Here is a 15,469-nt window from a genome sequence, read left to right as displayed (position 1 = left end):
AGGGACTTGGCTGTTCCAGGCAAGAAGGTGAGACCCATATATGCTGGGGTGGTTGTGAACCAAGCCCGTGTGCACTTACCATGGGTTTGTTCCAGGCAGCAGATGGTCTCGCTTGTTTTGCTCTCTGCAGGAACAGGTGACACCTGATCAAAGGACTTGCTCTTCTGGCTGTGGAAACTTGCCCTGAGCCAATTAATAGACAGAGCAATAGCCTGGTGACCAGAGAGCTCACCTTCTAGCTGACCCTGGGCAAGTCATATTCCTTCTCTGGGGTCTGCTCAAGAAAATCTGACAGGGGCCAGGGAGATGGCTCAGTGGAATAAGCACTTCCTTGGCAAGTGCAAAGGCCTGAGTTCAATCCCTGGTTTCGCAAAAAAAAATAAAATAAAAAAATGAAAATCTGACAGTCTCAATTACTTTCTCCCTAAATTCTTTTTTTACAAGTGTTTATTAAGTCATATGAAGTATTCTGGTAAAAAAAAAAAAAAAAGGAAATAAAACCCAAAACAGGTGATGATTAAGCATATCCACTGATCTATACATTACCCAGTGTCCCTTGCAGCTAAGGTGGAGTCAGATGACTTGCACTAACCAATCAGCTACAGGAGTGATATGACACTTCTGGCTGAGACAGTAAAGAGCCAGTGAGTTACTTCAGCCACTCCACACCCTAGAGACTTCAGAGGCCACAACCTACTTCAGGTAGAAGAGGCTGTTGGACTCTCATGGTCTGCCCTGGACTAAAAAGTAAAAGGCCATTTTGTGGTGCCTTTTTTCTTTGTCAATGCACTGTGCCTGAGATTTCTTGACTATTGTGTAGTCTGTACCTCTAACACAGCTTTTGCCCATAGCTGAGCTTATCCTTGCCCCTGGGGCTTTGCACCTGCCATTCCAGAATGCCTTTCCTCTCTTTCCCATACTTACTCTTTAGTCCAGCTGCCTCCTGTTCAGCCTTTGCTGAAGACCTGGGGGGATTCTAATGCTTTTCTCTGGTTGACTCCAAGAGAATATGCCTGCCTCTCATCCATGCATAAACCTTTTTCTCTGTTATATGCTCGACTTCCCTGGCAATTTGTGAGGTCTTCAAAGACAGAGTCCTTCTAGAGTCTTCTCCTTCTTCACACTGTAGGACTGGGCCTACCACAGGTGCTTGCCAACTGCTCAGTTCACTTTTACTACAAGGATAAAGGAATGAATGATAACTGGTCTGGGTCACTTTGTTGCTCTGCTCTCTGAACCCTGCTTATCTCCCTATCCTATATGCACGGCCAGGAACAGGGTTAGGCCTCCTGTGGGCACATGGCCTATTGACCTAATTTCCAAAAAAAGACACAAACACACCGCATTTAGTCCTGTTCCTCAACCAACTTATCCTGTGGTTTTAAAGAAATCACTTCACGGAGGCCTGTTTGTTGCTCCATTTCTAAAATGCAGAAAAGCATCTTGGCTTGGACAGCTGCTTGCCTGAGTGTCCACCTGTGCTGGGTGGACTCTAATGGCCTGGGGTCAACGGGGTTGGGCGCAGGGTCTGCTGTCCTTGGGGGAGAGATGTGTGGTTCCTTCCCTGCCATGGGCTTTTATTTGTTCTTCTGTAACAGGAAAGCACTATGCTCAGCCATCAGCAGCACTCCTGCAGGAGCTACTTTGGTCATATCCCAAGGCTGGAATGCCTTCCAACCCAGTTTCTTTAGGGAACCCAAGATTCTTAGTGCAAAACTCATACTTCTTGTCTGTCACCTGGAAATCACAGGGCCCTACTATGACCAAGAATGGAGTCTGCAACATTAGAGGACAAGAGCTCAGACTTAAGAGTTGAGTCTCTTGTTAGGGTTTACACCTGCCAGGTGCCACCTGCTGGAGTCTACCAGCACACAGAAAACAAACAAACAAACAAAAAATCCCAAAGTGACACAGCTTTGTCTGACTTTCACTGGAGCCAAGACCAGCACATATATGCACAAACCAATAATCAAGACAAAATTTTCACATGAACTAAGAAAAAGATCACCTGAGACAGCAGATGATTTCTTTTAGGAACAAATGTGCTCATTTCTTTTTTTGAAGCTTGAGATTGCTGTCTTTTTCTAAACTTTTCAAAGCAAGCTCAAGTACTTCCAGCATGGCCAGAGTCGAATATTTTTCTTTGTCAGATCATCCTTGAATCTATATTTTAACATCTTCCCATTATATTTCAAAGCGTAGACATGATTGCTCTTGAAAAAAAAGAAAAGAAAGACCAAAGACAGGGTACTGTCTATTATTCCCCCCTCCACCTCAGAAATGTTCTCCTCAGAGCTAGCTGGGTGTCATCTATTAAATCCTGCATGACGAACTGTAAGCTCCTTTATTTTACACCAGAAGCGACTGGTAAGTGGACGCAAATTGATTTTAGAGAGGATGCGAAGTGATAATCCTCCCCAGTTTCCCAGTAAAGAAAATATATCTATTTGAGAGAATTTTCAACTTGGGTTTGAACTTGCTGATGCCTTTTTAAGAGCCCAAGTGGAAACTATGGAGCTTTTGTGTGCTTGTCAGATGTCTTTGCTTAATGCTGAGGGAGGAATGATAAATATGCAGAACACTTTGATGTTAATACCAAACGGGCCTCCGAAGGAGCTGAGGAGAAGGCAGTTGACACTGTGGTTTTCATCCCTCAGCAGGGATCGAATGGATGCTTGAAAATAAATGGCACCTGTGGAGAAAGTGCGTTGGTTCTGATTATGTCACTGGAGCCTGAGTTCCCCACACCAGCTCGAGGGCTCTGGGCTCTGAGCTCCTCCTGGCAGGGGAAGGTTACAGGCAGTGGATAAAAGGCAGGGACTTGCTTTGTTTTATTCTGTTTGCCAGAGAACCTTCCTGAAGAGCCCTGGCAGCGGTTGTTAAAGGATACACGTGAAATGGAGACTAATCTGCAGGCGGGGATATGAAAGGAGAAAGCACTCTAGAAATGAATAAATAACTCCACTTGGCTCAGCTCCCTTCCCTGTGGGGCCTTGGTTTCCCCAGCTGTAAAATGAGGGATTGGGTTAGGTGACTTCTAAGGCGATATTATTTGTCATTGGCTAAGAAGAGGAGGTGCCATCCTGTCCCTTCTGCTGGGGATGGGCTCCTCTGGAGGTGCTGTCTCAGCTTCTCTGGGTCAAGGCAGCCGCTTTCTTTGATGTGGTTCTTCCAGGGCAAGGCCAGGGGTGATGGAGCCAGGGCATTATGGGAATGCCTAAAGACCCTACCTCCCTGCCTTCCCTGCCTCTTTCTCACTTTTCAGGATCCTAGGCAATTTGCCTCCACCAACCTTTCCTCCATAGAAAAATATTAGCATTTTTGTTTTATGACCTTGTGGGTCTAAAAGTGATTGCAATCCTGGCTAGATTCATTCTTAAACATGCATTATTCTTGTATTTATTTTTCTTTTGATTTTAAGAAAAAAAAAGTTTATGGACCTTTAAAAAAAGTATCAGAAGCCCTGTGCCTAGAGAGTATGTGGGCTCTGCTCCCTGACTCCCCAGGAAGCCACCACCCCTGGAAGCTGGCGGTCCTCTCTTTGGACTTGCATTCCCTGTGACAAAAACAGCACTGGCCAGAAGGGCCAAAGCAGAGGGGCACTCTTTGTCTGCTGAGTTGTATCCCAGAACTTGGCTCGGAAGGAAAGTGGGACCCTCCTGACATCAGAGCCCAGCGCTGCTTTGGGCAGCCCAGTGCAATGGGACAATGCATATTTTGAGCTCAGAAACTTCTGGGCTCTTGTCTCTTTAATGCCCTTTCCTATCTGAACATCTTGGGGCCATTTGCTTACTGTCCGTTTTTCAGTTCATTAAATCTAACAAGACTCATCCTGACCATAGGTATCCTAAGGCACTTGGCAGCTGGGAGCTGTTGTTGGGTGTCGTAAGTAAGGGACCCCTGGGTTGCTACTTTCCATGATGGCTCAGTGCGCATTTATTCCTGGGCACCCCCAAGCACATTCATAGTTCAAAGACCACGCGGTGAGTTATTGCTCCTGGAATCCTGAGCCCGGGAGCCGCCTAGATGAGCTCAGAGCAAAGATGAAGCAAGCGGCACTTCTGTTTTCCTTTCTCCAAGAGACTTCCAGACAAATCACCAGAAATGAGTGTGTGGGGAGCACAACCTCTGGGAGCCTTGCAGAATTCCTCCTGTCAGTTTATGGGCAACAAACTTTTTGTAAGGTGGCCAATTTCAGCCCTTAAGACCTGATGTGCCACTCAGCCCTGAATCAAACTAACAAGGGCTTCTGGAGGCTCCTGTAATTTCATGTTGAAACATTGCCTTAAATTAATATTTTCTTTGGTTCAAAAGGCTGTTTTGCCTTTGGTTGAAGGAGTGACTCTGGCCAGGAGGCTCTTCAACATGGGGAAAAAAGCCCCCTCGTCCATCAACAACAAAAATATATCTCGCCCAGCGGCATTAGTGCACCAAAAATGTTTTACACTAGTTGAGCACAAAAATCAATTCTGAAGTGCAGTGTATCACAGTCCATAAATTACACATGTCTAATCAAAAAAGTGAGGGGGAAAGAGCAGAGGAGAGGAGGGCAGAAGCTTCCACTACAAGAGAGCACTGAAGCCCTAAGAGAAGCTCCCAGCAAGAGGGAAGCACCAGTGCAGGGCCCACGGCCTGTTCTACCAATACTAACTCTAAGGCACCCTGCTACTGAAATAGAGTGTGTGAGTGAGGAAGGTGGGGGCAGAATGGGCCCAGGGCTCGGGCTTTGCGTCAGTTTGTCCCACACACCTACCCATCCTCAGAGCCTGGTCAGCCTGGCCTGCCTTTGACTTCCACCTGACCCTAGGTTAACACCAAGAAAAGGCAGATGTCCACTCTTCCCCAGCCCCAAGCCTTCCTGACCAAGATGTGCCATGTGCTGATCAGGATGTATTTGAAGAAGTGCAGATGTGAGCAGCTGGGAGAGCACCAGAGCTTAGGGCTGGTGCGCCAAGTGCTCAAGCCATGGTCCCAGAGTCAGTTTGCTTCTCCAGTGACTCAGAGGGGCCCATGGTGCTTTCCAAGGAACAGCCCGCCGCACCTCATCTACTGGGCCAAGTCAATGGAGCTGCCAATGCAGGTTCTGGGGCCCAGGACACCCCCAGAGGACCACCTCGGGCCTCTCCCCTAGCAGACGCTAGGCTTCAAGATTTGAGCCCAGCACTGTTACCAGTGCCTCTCTCACTCCAGGGCAGCTTTCCATCAAGGTCTCCTCAGCAGCCACACTCAGTGAGGGAGCACGCCTGGTGGAGGTAGGAGCTGAATGCAAGCTTCCCTGCAGCAAATTATTATCCATGCCTCTGTGACTGCCCCAATTCCTTATTTTATTTTAAATTTTTAAAAATCACTTATGTATTTACTTATTTGGTACAGGGTCTCATAACACCACTCAGACTTGTAGTGCTCCTCCTGTTTTTGCCTCCCCAGCACAGGAATTACTGGCATGTGCCACCATACCTGGTTCCAGAGCTAGCACGGCACACAGTACCGGGGATTGAACTCGGATCCTTGCACTTGCCAGGCAGGTGCTTAGACTGTGGAGCTATATCCCCAGCCCCTTTATTTTCTTTTTGAGACAGGATCTCCCATGTAGTGCAGGTTGGTCTTGAACTCACTGTGTAGTCCAGGCTGACTTTGAACTCTCAGCAAACCTCCTGGCTGGGATCACAGGAGTGCACCCCCGTGACTGGCTACACCCCACTTCTAAAGCTGGAACAAACTTCAAGATTCTTGAGTTTGACACATTCATTGTACAGAGCAGGAAACTGAGACCTCATGCAGGGCAGAGACTGTTCGGCAGCACCAGCTGAGTGAGGCTGAGGGGTAGAGCCCAGGTGCTCTCAGTCCTCCTTTTCTAGGACAGGGGAAGGCTGTTGGGACCCTGTTAGCTGGCCCCTGCTGGGAGGTAGGGAAACCTGTCTCACTCACTGTCCTCACCCTTTCTCTTTCCAGCCAGAGAGGCCCTAGGGGCGCGGTCTCCCCAAGGACATGGAGATTTCCCTTGACTTCCATTTTCCCCTAATGAGAACCTCTCTGTGTTCTATGCCGGCCAGAATATTCACTGAAGCCCAGTGAAAAACAAAACGCAACCTACTTCTCAGCCTGAAGTTGCATAGTTAGGCTTTCGGTGCAGTGAGTGCCTAACTCTTGCCCGGGCAGAGTCTGCCTCGTTTGAAAAGGGAATGAAGTTGCGAGCGGGCAGATCCACCAAGCACGTCTGCTGACAGCGCAGCTCCGCCAGTCCCCGCCCAACCCAGCTCAGAATGCGCCACGTGGAGTGATACCAGGAAATGCATGTGATCCTTAACAGAACTTGAGGCAGGAGCTTTGTCACTTGCTTGTCTTCACTGAACAGCACTGTCCCCTTCTGTAAGGTCTCCCTACAGCTCCCTGGCCTGCCACGAGTAGCTTTGCATGGGCAGATGCAGACAGAGAGATGCTAGGCCTGTGCTGGCTGGACACTGACCTCTGTGGAGAGCAAGATCTGGCCTTTGTCCCCAAGAAATGAGTCCAGCAGAAGGGCTTGACAGGTAGATAAGTTTGGGTCTTACAATTTGCAGCATCTCTGGGAGGCAGGCATTTTCCACTCATGTTAAATCTTCAATTACTTGTTCAATCAGTACTTACTATGACCCATGACGTAGATCCCAGGGGTGGAGCAGTGAACGCGACAATAACTCTGCTGTCCTTTCAGAGTCCATGGTTGCCTTCTTTCCTACAAGCCCTGTGGCTCACACCTCCACCAAATGAGCACCTGCTGAAGCTGGCAAGCCTTCCCTGCTCCAGAGCTTCACATGGGCGGGCTCTTTTCACCTGGAACATTCTTTGTTATCCCCTGAGGAGCTGGCTCAGCTGCTAAACTCAAAATCATCCTTTGGAGCTTCAACTCCAAAATTCCTTCCCAAGCACCATCCTGAATGCCCTGGTAGAATCAGGATCCTTGAGTGCACGCATGATCAGGTATCACGGTGCTGTTTTATATTTCTGTCCTCATAACCTGCCTCCTCAGCTAGCCAGTGGGCCCAGGGCTGTGTCTGGAGCATCTCTGTGCTCCCCAGAATTCTCATCCCAGAGGTTACTGTTGCACTGACCTGGAACCTCACATCCAGAAGTCTTTACCCTTGCCTTCTGCTTTCGAATAAAACTATATTCAAATTCCATACATTAGGGCCAGAGTGGAACATTTAAAAAGAAAACGTATGTGTTCAAGGGGAGGTCAGGAAAGAACTGGGAGTTGGAAGAGAATCGAAGTCTGGGTCACACAGAGGGTCACATTCCCCAGGTCCTGTGCTTCAAAGGACCTGTATCCTATAGACTCAGAGATTTTGAGGATCTGCGGACTGTATGCCTGCTGCTGATGCTGAAGCTACTTGGGGATGTTGTGGTTCTCTCTCACCTGACAGGTACTCAGAACTTCAGAGAAATGGGTTCCCCTCCATCCCCTGTGGCCCCAGCATCTGCTGGAGCCATCCCGTGGGTTGCTGAGTGCACAGTTTCAAGAGCTTGACACACCTAACTGACTAAATGAATGAGTGACCGATTAAGGGGCACCACTACACTGACACAGTTGACAAAGTAAGATCATGGTCTTGTATCATCGTATAAGAAGATCAATGTATTGACATCTCTGGGGCCCCCAGGTTTCAGAGATGAGTCAAGGTGTAGAAACCACTGTTTCATTGAAAGCTGTAGGAGCTAAAGTCCAACATGGTAGTGCATTATCTAAAACACACAAAGCCAAGTTTCTTCATTCTTTTGTTTAAATAATATTTATTGAGGGTCTGCTATGCTCAGGTACACTTTTCATACATAGGATTTATCAGTGAATAACACACACAATATCCAAGCCCTCCCGGAGCACCCATTCCAATCGAGACAAATAGACCATAAACAATAAACAAAATGATTTAGTAAATTATATAATATGTAAGAAGATGAAAAATGTAATGGGGAAAAATTGACCAAAGTAACAGGTCTGGGAATGTGTATGGGGTGGAGCTGAAATGTTATAAATATGGAGTGTCAAGTAGACCACATTAAAAAGAGATGAAAGATTTGTGAAGAAAGTGAGAGGATTTGTCTCACTTATGGGTGTACTGTGAATATTAAATATGTCAATGCCTGTGCTTGACATGGAGTAAGCACTCGGCAAGTGGCAGCTGCCCTGGAGACTATGGCGCTCCTTCTTGTCATCATTTTCCACATCACCTCCCTATTGTCATCATTGTCCCCAACCTTGCAGTTATCACTGTCTTCACTGGCATCATCGCCTGCTCTTCATCCTCCTCCTCCCAGTCATAGTTGTCACCATCAATGCCATTATTCTTAATTGTTTTCTTCCATCTGTAAGAATTTCTTTTCTTCCTCTTCTTTTGTTTTCTCCTGTGAGGATTAGTGGCGGAGGAATTAAGGAGGCTATGAGCTCACAGCAGACACTGCTCTAACTACCTCCTACCAAGAAAGCATTTCTGGGCCTTCCAGTGTCAGAGTTGTTGGTGGCATCAGGTATTCAGGCTCTCTGGATTTATTCAAAAGCCTTTAATTAAGAATATAAGAAAAGAGCTGGACATGGTGGTGAATGCCTGCAATTCCAGCACTCTGGGAGACTGAGGCAGGAAGATCACAAATTCAAGCCTAGTGTGGGTAATTTGCCAAAACCTTAAAAAACAAGGCTGAGATGATAGCTCAGTGTGGAGTCCCTAGATTTAGCCATTAGTATCTATTTTTTAAAAAAGGAACAAATGAGCTTATTCATAATTTGGCCAAATTGGGAGGGCAACAAGTCTGCCCCACTCCAGGGCACAGAAGCACTTCAACTTACAGAAAGGGTAGGACAGGAGCCAGGAAATACACACATACAGGTTTATTGAGGCTTCAGACCGGAGCATCTTAGGAGATGTCTAATTATCTTTGGTACTGAGGCTGGGAATGGTGGTGGTAGTTTCCTTTCTCATCATGAGAAATCTGGTAGAACAGTTTATCCCAATTTTTAAAGATCCACTTCAATGTATCAGTTACACAGAGAGATTTCTATTGCTTAAGGTTGGAGAAAACTGTCAAAAACTGTAGCAAGCCTGAGACTTTATCCTGCTTACAAGTTAAGCATTAGTTTTCTACAGATTTATGGGTACTGGCAGGAGATACAAGACTCCTGGGTCACAGAGAAATGACAATTTATTGCTTAGAGCAATGGCAGTATCCAGAGCATCAGCCTTGATACCGGTTCTCTGAGCCCTAATTCCAACAGGACAATGTAATGTGGGTACAGGATGCCCTGGTCAGGTAATGGGTTGCATTACAGAAGAAGAGCATCAAGCCAGGGATGGTGGCACATGCTATAATTCCAGCACTCTGGGAGGCTGAGGCAGCAGGATCATAAATTTATCATCCCTGTCTGAAAAGAGGTGGGAGCGGCTGGGGATGTAACTCAGTGCAAAGGCCTTGGGTTCAATCCTCTACCATACTCTTCCCAGTCCTGCATCTTCCCAAACTTCCTAGGCATTGTTCCCAAGAGCATACTCAGCAAATAAACTTCCAGCTGAGAGCCTGCTTCCTGGGGACCCAATCTAAGATTCTAGCTCACAATTTTTTAGATGTCATTTCTTCATCTCATTGCTTAGCAAGCACATGAGCCATTTTAGTCACTGACCCAGGTCTGGGATGCCCCCCAACAGCTTGATGTGTTCAGAGGTGGGGCTTTGGAAGGTGATTGGATCAAATGTGCTGTTAGTGGGATCTGATTGGAGGTGGGCCTTGGGGGTGGGACCTGGAAGGACGTATCTCCCTCCCCAGCTCCTTCCTTCATTTTCTCTTTCCCAGCAGCCATGACGTGGGTGGCTGTCCTTCACATCAGAACTTGCCTCCTGTTGGTGCTAAGTTGAAGCCTGCTGACTATGGACTGAACCCTCTAAGTGCCATGGGCCAAAATGGCCTTCTCCTTTAACTTGTGGGTGTCAGGTATCTTGTCCCAGAAATGGGAAAAGGACTGACACAGCTGGAGCTTGGTGGCTCAGGAAGGGGATAAATTGTGTTCTGGCCCTCTGACACTAGGGGTAGGTAAGGGATCACATTTTTTTCATCCTTCTATGTAGTGATTCATTCATGAAGACTGTTTCCAAATTCAATATCCAGAATTTGTTTACCCATGTTTAGAATTTGGATCATAGTCAAAGTCAAAAGAATGATTCTTAATGTTCCTAAAAATTTATTTTATAACCTCAAAGTTGAATTCAGGGAATTGGTTTGTCTTTAGACATCATATTGATAATGTGCCATGTAAGATTAAATATAAACCATATAGCTCAGAAACCAAAGAAGAGAGAGATTCGATTTATGTGAAGAGTCTTTCAACTCAATATATTAAATATCTCCTGTGCATCTATTATGTGCCAAGCAGTGAGGGGGAAGGCAGAGAGTTGACACAGCACTATGCATGGCCCAGGATCTCCCCTGAGGAGCTGATAAGCACGTGGGCTCACCCTTCAAATAGAATGCAGAGTGCAGCTGCCATAGAGATACATAACCAGGAAATATGCAAGGAGAGAGAGAGGAGAATGAAAATATCATAAAGAGATTATCAATGTTATTTCTGTTGCTATAACAAGATACATGAGACTGGACAACTTATAAAGAGCAAAGGTTTATTTAGCTTGAAGTTATAGAGGATACAAAGTCGAAGAACATGCTACTGGCATCTGCTTGGAATCTGGCCAGGGCTTTGGTGCTATATCCTATTGTGGCAGAGGGTACCAAACCAGTGTGCCAGCTTAGATCTTTCTTTCTCTTCTTGTAATCACATTACTGTCCCCACACTCATGATTGTGTCTAATTCTAGTCACCTCCCTAAAGTCACCAATTAAAATACTATTAAAGGGCTGGCCAAATAGCTCAGGTTATTAAAGCACCTGTAAGCAGCCGCAGGGGCTGGAGGTTCTATCCCCGGGCCTACTGTGCTGGCCCCACCCCCAGGGCACGCTGAGACCAGACTGGGACTGAGTGTGATGGCACACACTTATAATCCCAGCACTTGGGAGGCTGTAAACAGGTGGATCACCAGAGTCCTATCTAGTAGTGAGACCCTGAATGCCCTGTAGACCCTTCTCTAAAAAAAAAAAATATTATTAACATATGCATTTGGGGATGTTTCTAATAAATACACCTTTGGGGAACACGTTCAACCTGTGTAGATCATGAATCGCATTTTGAAGGAGGGGATTTTGGCAGGACCATGAACAGTATTAGTACATTAAAAAAGTCAGCTCTTGGGATTGTTCCTAATTCTAATCCTAACTCCATCTCTGTGTCTTCAGACAAATAATTGAAACTCAATTTCCAAACATAGAACTTTTTCTTCACTTATAAAGAGGAGTTTAAAAGTGTCCTGGTAGGACCTTCTAGGGCTCAGTGAACCCTAAAATGGTTCATGTGCTTACTAAACAGTGGGATCAAGACATGGCATCTAAAAAACTGTGGGCTAGAATCTTAGACTGGGTCCCCAGGAAGCAGGCTCTCAGCTGGAGGTTTCTTTGCTGAGTATGCTCTTGGGAACAGCACTTAGGAGGTTTGGGAAGATGCAGGACTGCAAAGAGGGAGAGACCAAACAGAGGCCTCAACCCTGAGCAGGAGCTATGCAGCAGGTGGCCCTGTGGTGATCCTGAGCTGAAGCAAGGGGCTGGTCAGCTACTCATTGGGAGGGGATCCCTCATAATTCAGCAAGGCAGCTCCTTTTGCAGAGACATGTTCAAGAAAGGGACCTGTGGCAGTGGGATGCAGTGAGTGCCTTAGTTCAGAAGACTCTGGAGGGCACTCTGCAGGGTCTACTACAGCATAGGGAGCCAGTGGGCTTTGTGGATTTGATAGAACAAAATGCAATTCTCTCATAGTGCAATGGTTAAACTTGATCGGGTAATGGTGGCACCATGCAGTAGGGTGGAAGCCCAGGAGGAACACAGGCAGGAGCTCAGGCTCTGGCTCTCTCATCCACCTGCTTCCTGGACACTTTGAGATGAGCAACTTCCCCAAACCCAGCCCTCTGCCTTTGCTTCTGCCTTGCCATGGGTGTAGAAACAAATGGACCTTGCCTACCATGCGCTGAAGTCTTGAACTTGTGAAGCAAAATAAAGCTTCCCTCCTTTAAGTCCATGTTCTCAAGACATAGTAATGAAAAAGTGACCATCACACAAGGCATTCTGTCATGTCCTCGGAGGCCTGGACCAGCCTGCAATTTGGAGGCTCCTCTGTCATTGGCTTCACTCTGGCTCTGAAGGGGGAGCTCTGTGCAGGCTCAGGCTTCATCCTTCATTCTCCCAAGTGCCTGCCAGTTCATTAGTGCCCCTAAAGGCAGCCAGGGCCTTTCCCCCTCCTAGATTTATTATCACTTGCAAACTTTTTATTTCCTTGAGAGAATCAAACACAGGAGAACATCAAAAATGGCCAGGTGCCATTTCTCCAAAGGAACAAGAGAATGCTTAGAAAGCCTAAAAATCACATTAGCTCAATCACAGGGCTCATTGAAAGGCTCAAGGTCGGTCTTTGACTCATCCAATGACCTGTAGATTTAAGGCAGTGCTCCGAGCCAGCCTGGGTTAGCCCTGAGTTGACCCCATTATCCAGGGCTTCTGGGAAATTCTCTTGAGCACACAGCCCCTTCCCCACTATTCTTCCTGCCACTGACATTGAAACACTTGAGCTCTTCCCCTCCTGTCTAGCTGATAGGGATTCAGGAAACTTCAGGCTGAAGCTGGTCAGTCTGCCAGGGGAACTCACTTGCAAGAACCTTTTTATGGATGGAGTGTGAACAGCAGTCCAGTAACTTCTAGTAATAATTAACCCAAAATTCTGATCTTCCTGGAGACACCCTACAGCTTCTGGCCCCACTTCAAGGCCAAAGGCCCAATGAGGACATTTTAAAAATGAAAATGAACACATTGTTAACTCTGATCTTATGGGTGGCAAAGTCTGAGGTCTTTTGAGTTCACACTCACACTAGGATATTTTGCACAGGTTTTCTTTCCCTGAGTCACTAGAAGAATATTCAGCAACTTGCACAGAGGTAGAAATTGTCTATTGCAGGCAGTTCTTTTCAGTAGGGAACAAGTGTTGGTGCTGATTTCCCAAGAAATGATTTCCCTCACAAATGCTGACTGGCCTTTATCGGAAGTCCGTTGGGACTTCCACTATGAATGCTATCTCCAAGATAAAGACATTCTTCCATTAGAACCTCCCCTCGAAGCTCTGCTCAGGCTCCCAGCTGTGATCCTGAATGTGGAGGTAGACCCTGCTCCCCCTCTTCCCCCAGGCCAGTGTTCCAATTAATTAGTGAAATTGGCAGCCGAACTTTGGGGCTTCTAAAACAGTGCTCCGCCTTCTGAGCTTTAAGGGTGCTCCTTGCTGGTTAGCTCATAGGAAATAACTGGGAACAGCTTGGTACCCCATTACAGAATGTTCGTTAGAGAAATTGTAGCAGGTCTAGTCATTAGAACATGCATGAGAATGATACTGCAAAGACAGATTCTGTGGCATGAAAACCGTCTGCAGGGCAGAATCGTGTGCACAGTGTGGCCTTGTCTTCTAAACCTACGATACGGGTGGCTGAATATGTGTGTGCGTGGTCTGAAAAAACATTCAGCACGGCAGTGGTTTCCCCCTAACAGTAAGATTATCAGTGAGCCCCATTTTCTTCTTTTTGTTCCTTTTTTGTCCTGATTTTTCTATAGCACACATATTTCTTTCTTTCTTTTTTTCTTCCTGTTTTTCTTTTTCTGTATTTTAGGACAGGTTCTACAAGGTCTACAGGGTCTCACTATGTAGATTGGACTTGGAGTGATTCTCCTGTGGAGCCTCCCAAATGCTGAGATTACAGGGCTCACGCCCAATCTCAATCATGCCCTGCAGGCGAGGCTGGCAGGGCACACTGGGGGTCGAACCCCAGCAGCCGGCCCTTAACACACATATTTCTTACCTAATTAGGGAATGAAAAATTATCAAAAAAACATGCAGAGAAAGAAGAGGTCTCCCTCTGATGGGAGTGTGGGCCGTCAACGCAAGGAACAACTGGCTTTCCTGAGCGAGAGCCCCAACTCTTCCCCAGCGCCACTCTGCCACACACCTGTTTCCCAGATCGGAGAAGCCGTGTGGACGAGTGAAAAACTCTTCCAGAGCAGTCTCTGCCTTCTTCAGGGAGAGTCACAGAGAGCAATTTGCTCTCTCTGCAGCTCCTCTTTCTGCGGATTTCAGACTGAGGCCAGTAGGAGCACTCATGACGCCGGTCAGGACCTCTACAGGGCCTTGCAGGGAGGGCATCCCCGAGGCTCTGCGCTCACAGGCAGTGCCACCCTACGCTGCTGAGGTCCTCCTGCAGCCTGAGAGCTGGGCCTGGGACAGGACGTGCTGCCCATCTAGGTCCTGTGTGCGCTGGATGGCTCCCAGCGCTCCCTAGAGACGTTGGCACTCGAGTGCTATGCAGGCAGGCAAGTGTCCTGCAGGAGGCGCCCTCGTGCCTCTGCATCAGGGCACAGAGCAGGGCGGGCGCCAGCCAGGGCCGGGAGGCGATGACAGTGCCCGCTATCTGCTAATCTTGCTGCGGCTAAGGTTGCGTGGTTTGCAATTAGACGAAAGGTCCGGGGGCTGGGAGATCATTTCCCTCAGCAGGTTATCATTTGGGCAGAATCAGAAGCTTTTCAGGCTCCGCAGCTCTGCCTGCTCTCCACCCCCTCCCACCTGTGCCTGCTTCACAGCTCGTGCATTTGCGCACAGAACCCCTGGCTGCTGGCTCCCCTTGGATCCCAAAGTGTCTGTATCCGGGGAGCAAGGTGTGCCCAGTGGTCCCCTCCTGGAGATATTTACCAGCCCACAAGTGCAGGACTCTTTCCTTCCCTGCCTCCTCTCACTATCCCAGGTTGGGATTACACATTTATTTGTATGGTTATTGGTCATTGTTCTTTCCACTAGAGTATGAGTCTAGGTTTGCCATTCTTGTCTCTGCAGACCCGCCTAATACAGAGCATGATACATAGTGAGCTCTCAATAATGACATGGGTGAATGCATGCAGGATTAGCCAGAAGCCATCTGAAACCTTCTAACTGGAGACTAGAACATTCCCTACTGGGTCTGAGTCTGGGTTTAGCAAATCCTTAGCTGTGTGGCCAGGGACACGTTGCATGACTTTTCTCAGATTGGCTTCCCATCTATTCTAGACAGTTGTAAACAGTACTCCTACCTTGAGATTTTAGCGAAAATTGAATGAGATGGTGTTTATAAAGTGCCACTCCCTCAGGTCTGGACTAGTGAAGGTGGCTTCTTGTAAAGGCAGATTGCGCCTCTTGTTTGCCTTTCACATTTATCCCCCTGCCTGTTCACATCGTTCTGCTATGAGTTGAAGCTCATGAGGCCCTCCCTGGACATAGCCACCTAGCTTTCAACTATCTAGCCCACAGAACCATGAGCCAAAATAAGTCTCATATATATTAT

This window comes from Octodon degus, unplaced genomic scaffold (assembly GCF_000260255.1).
Source record: "Octodon degus isolate 3935 unplaced genomic scaffold, OctDeg1.0 scaffold00010, whole genome shotgun sequence".
NCBI lineage: Eukaryota > Metazoa > Chordata > Mammalia > Rodentia > Octodontidae > Octodon > Octodon degus.
Note: the sequence above shows the minus strand (reverse complement) of the source record.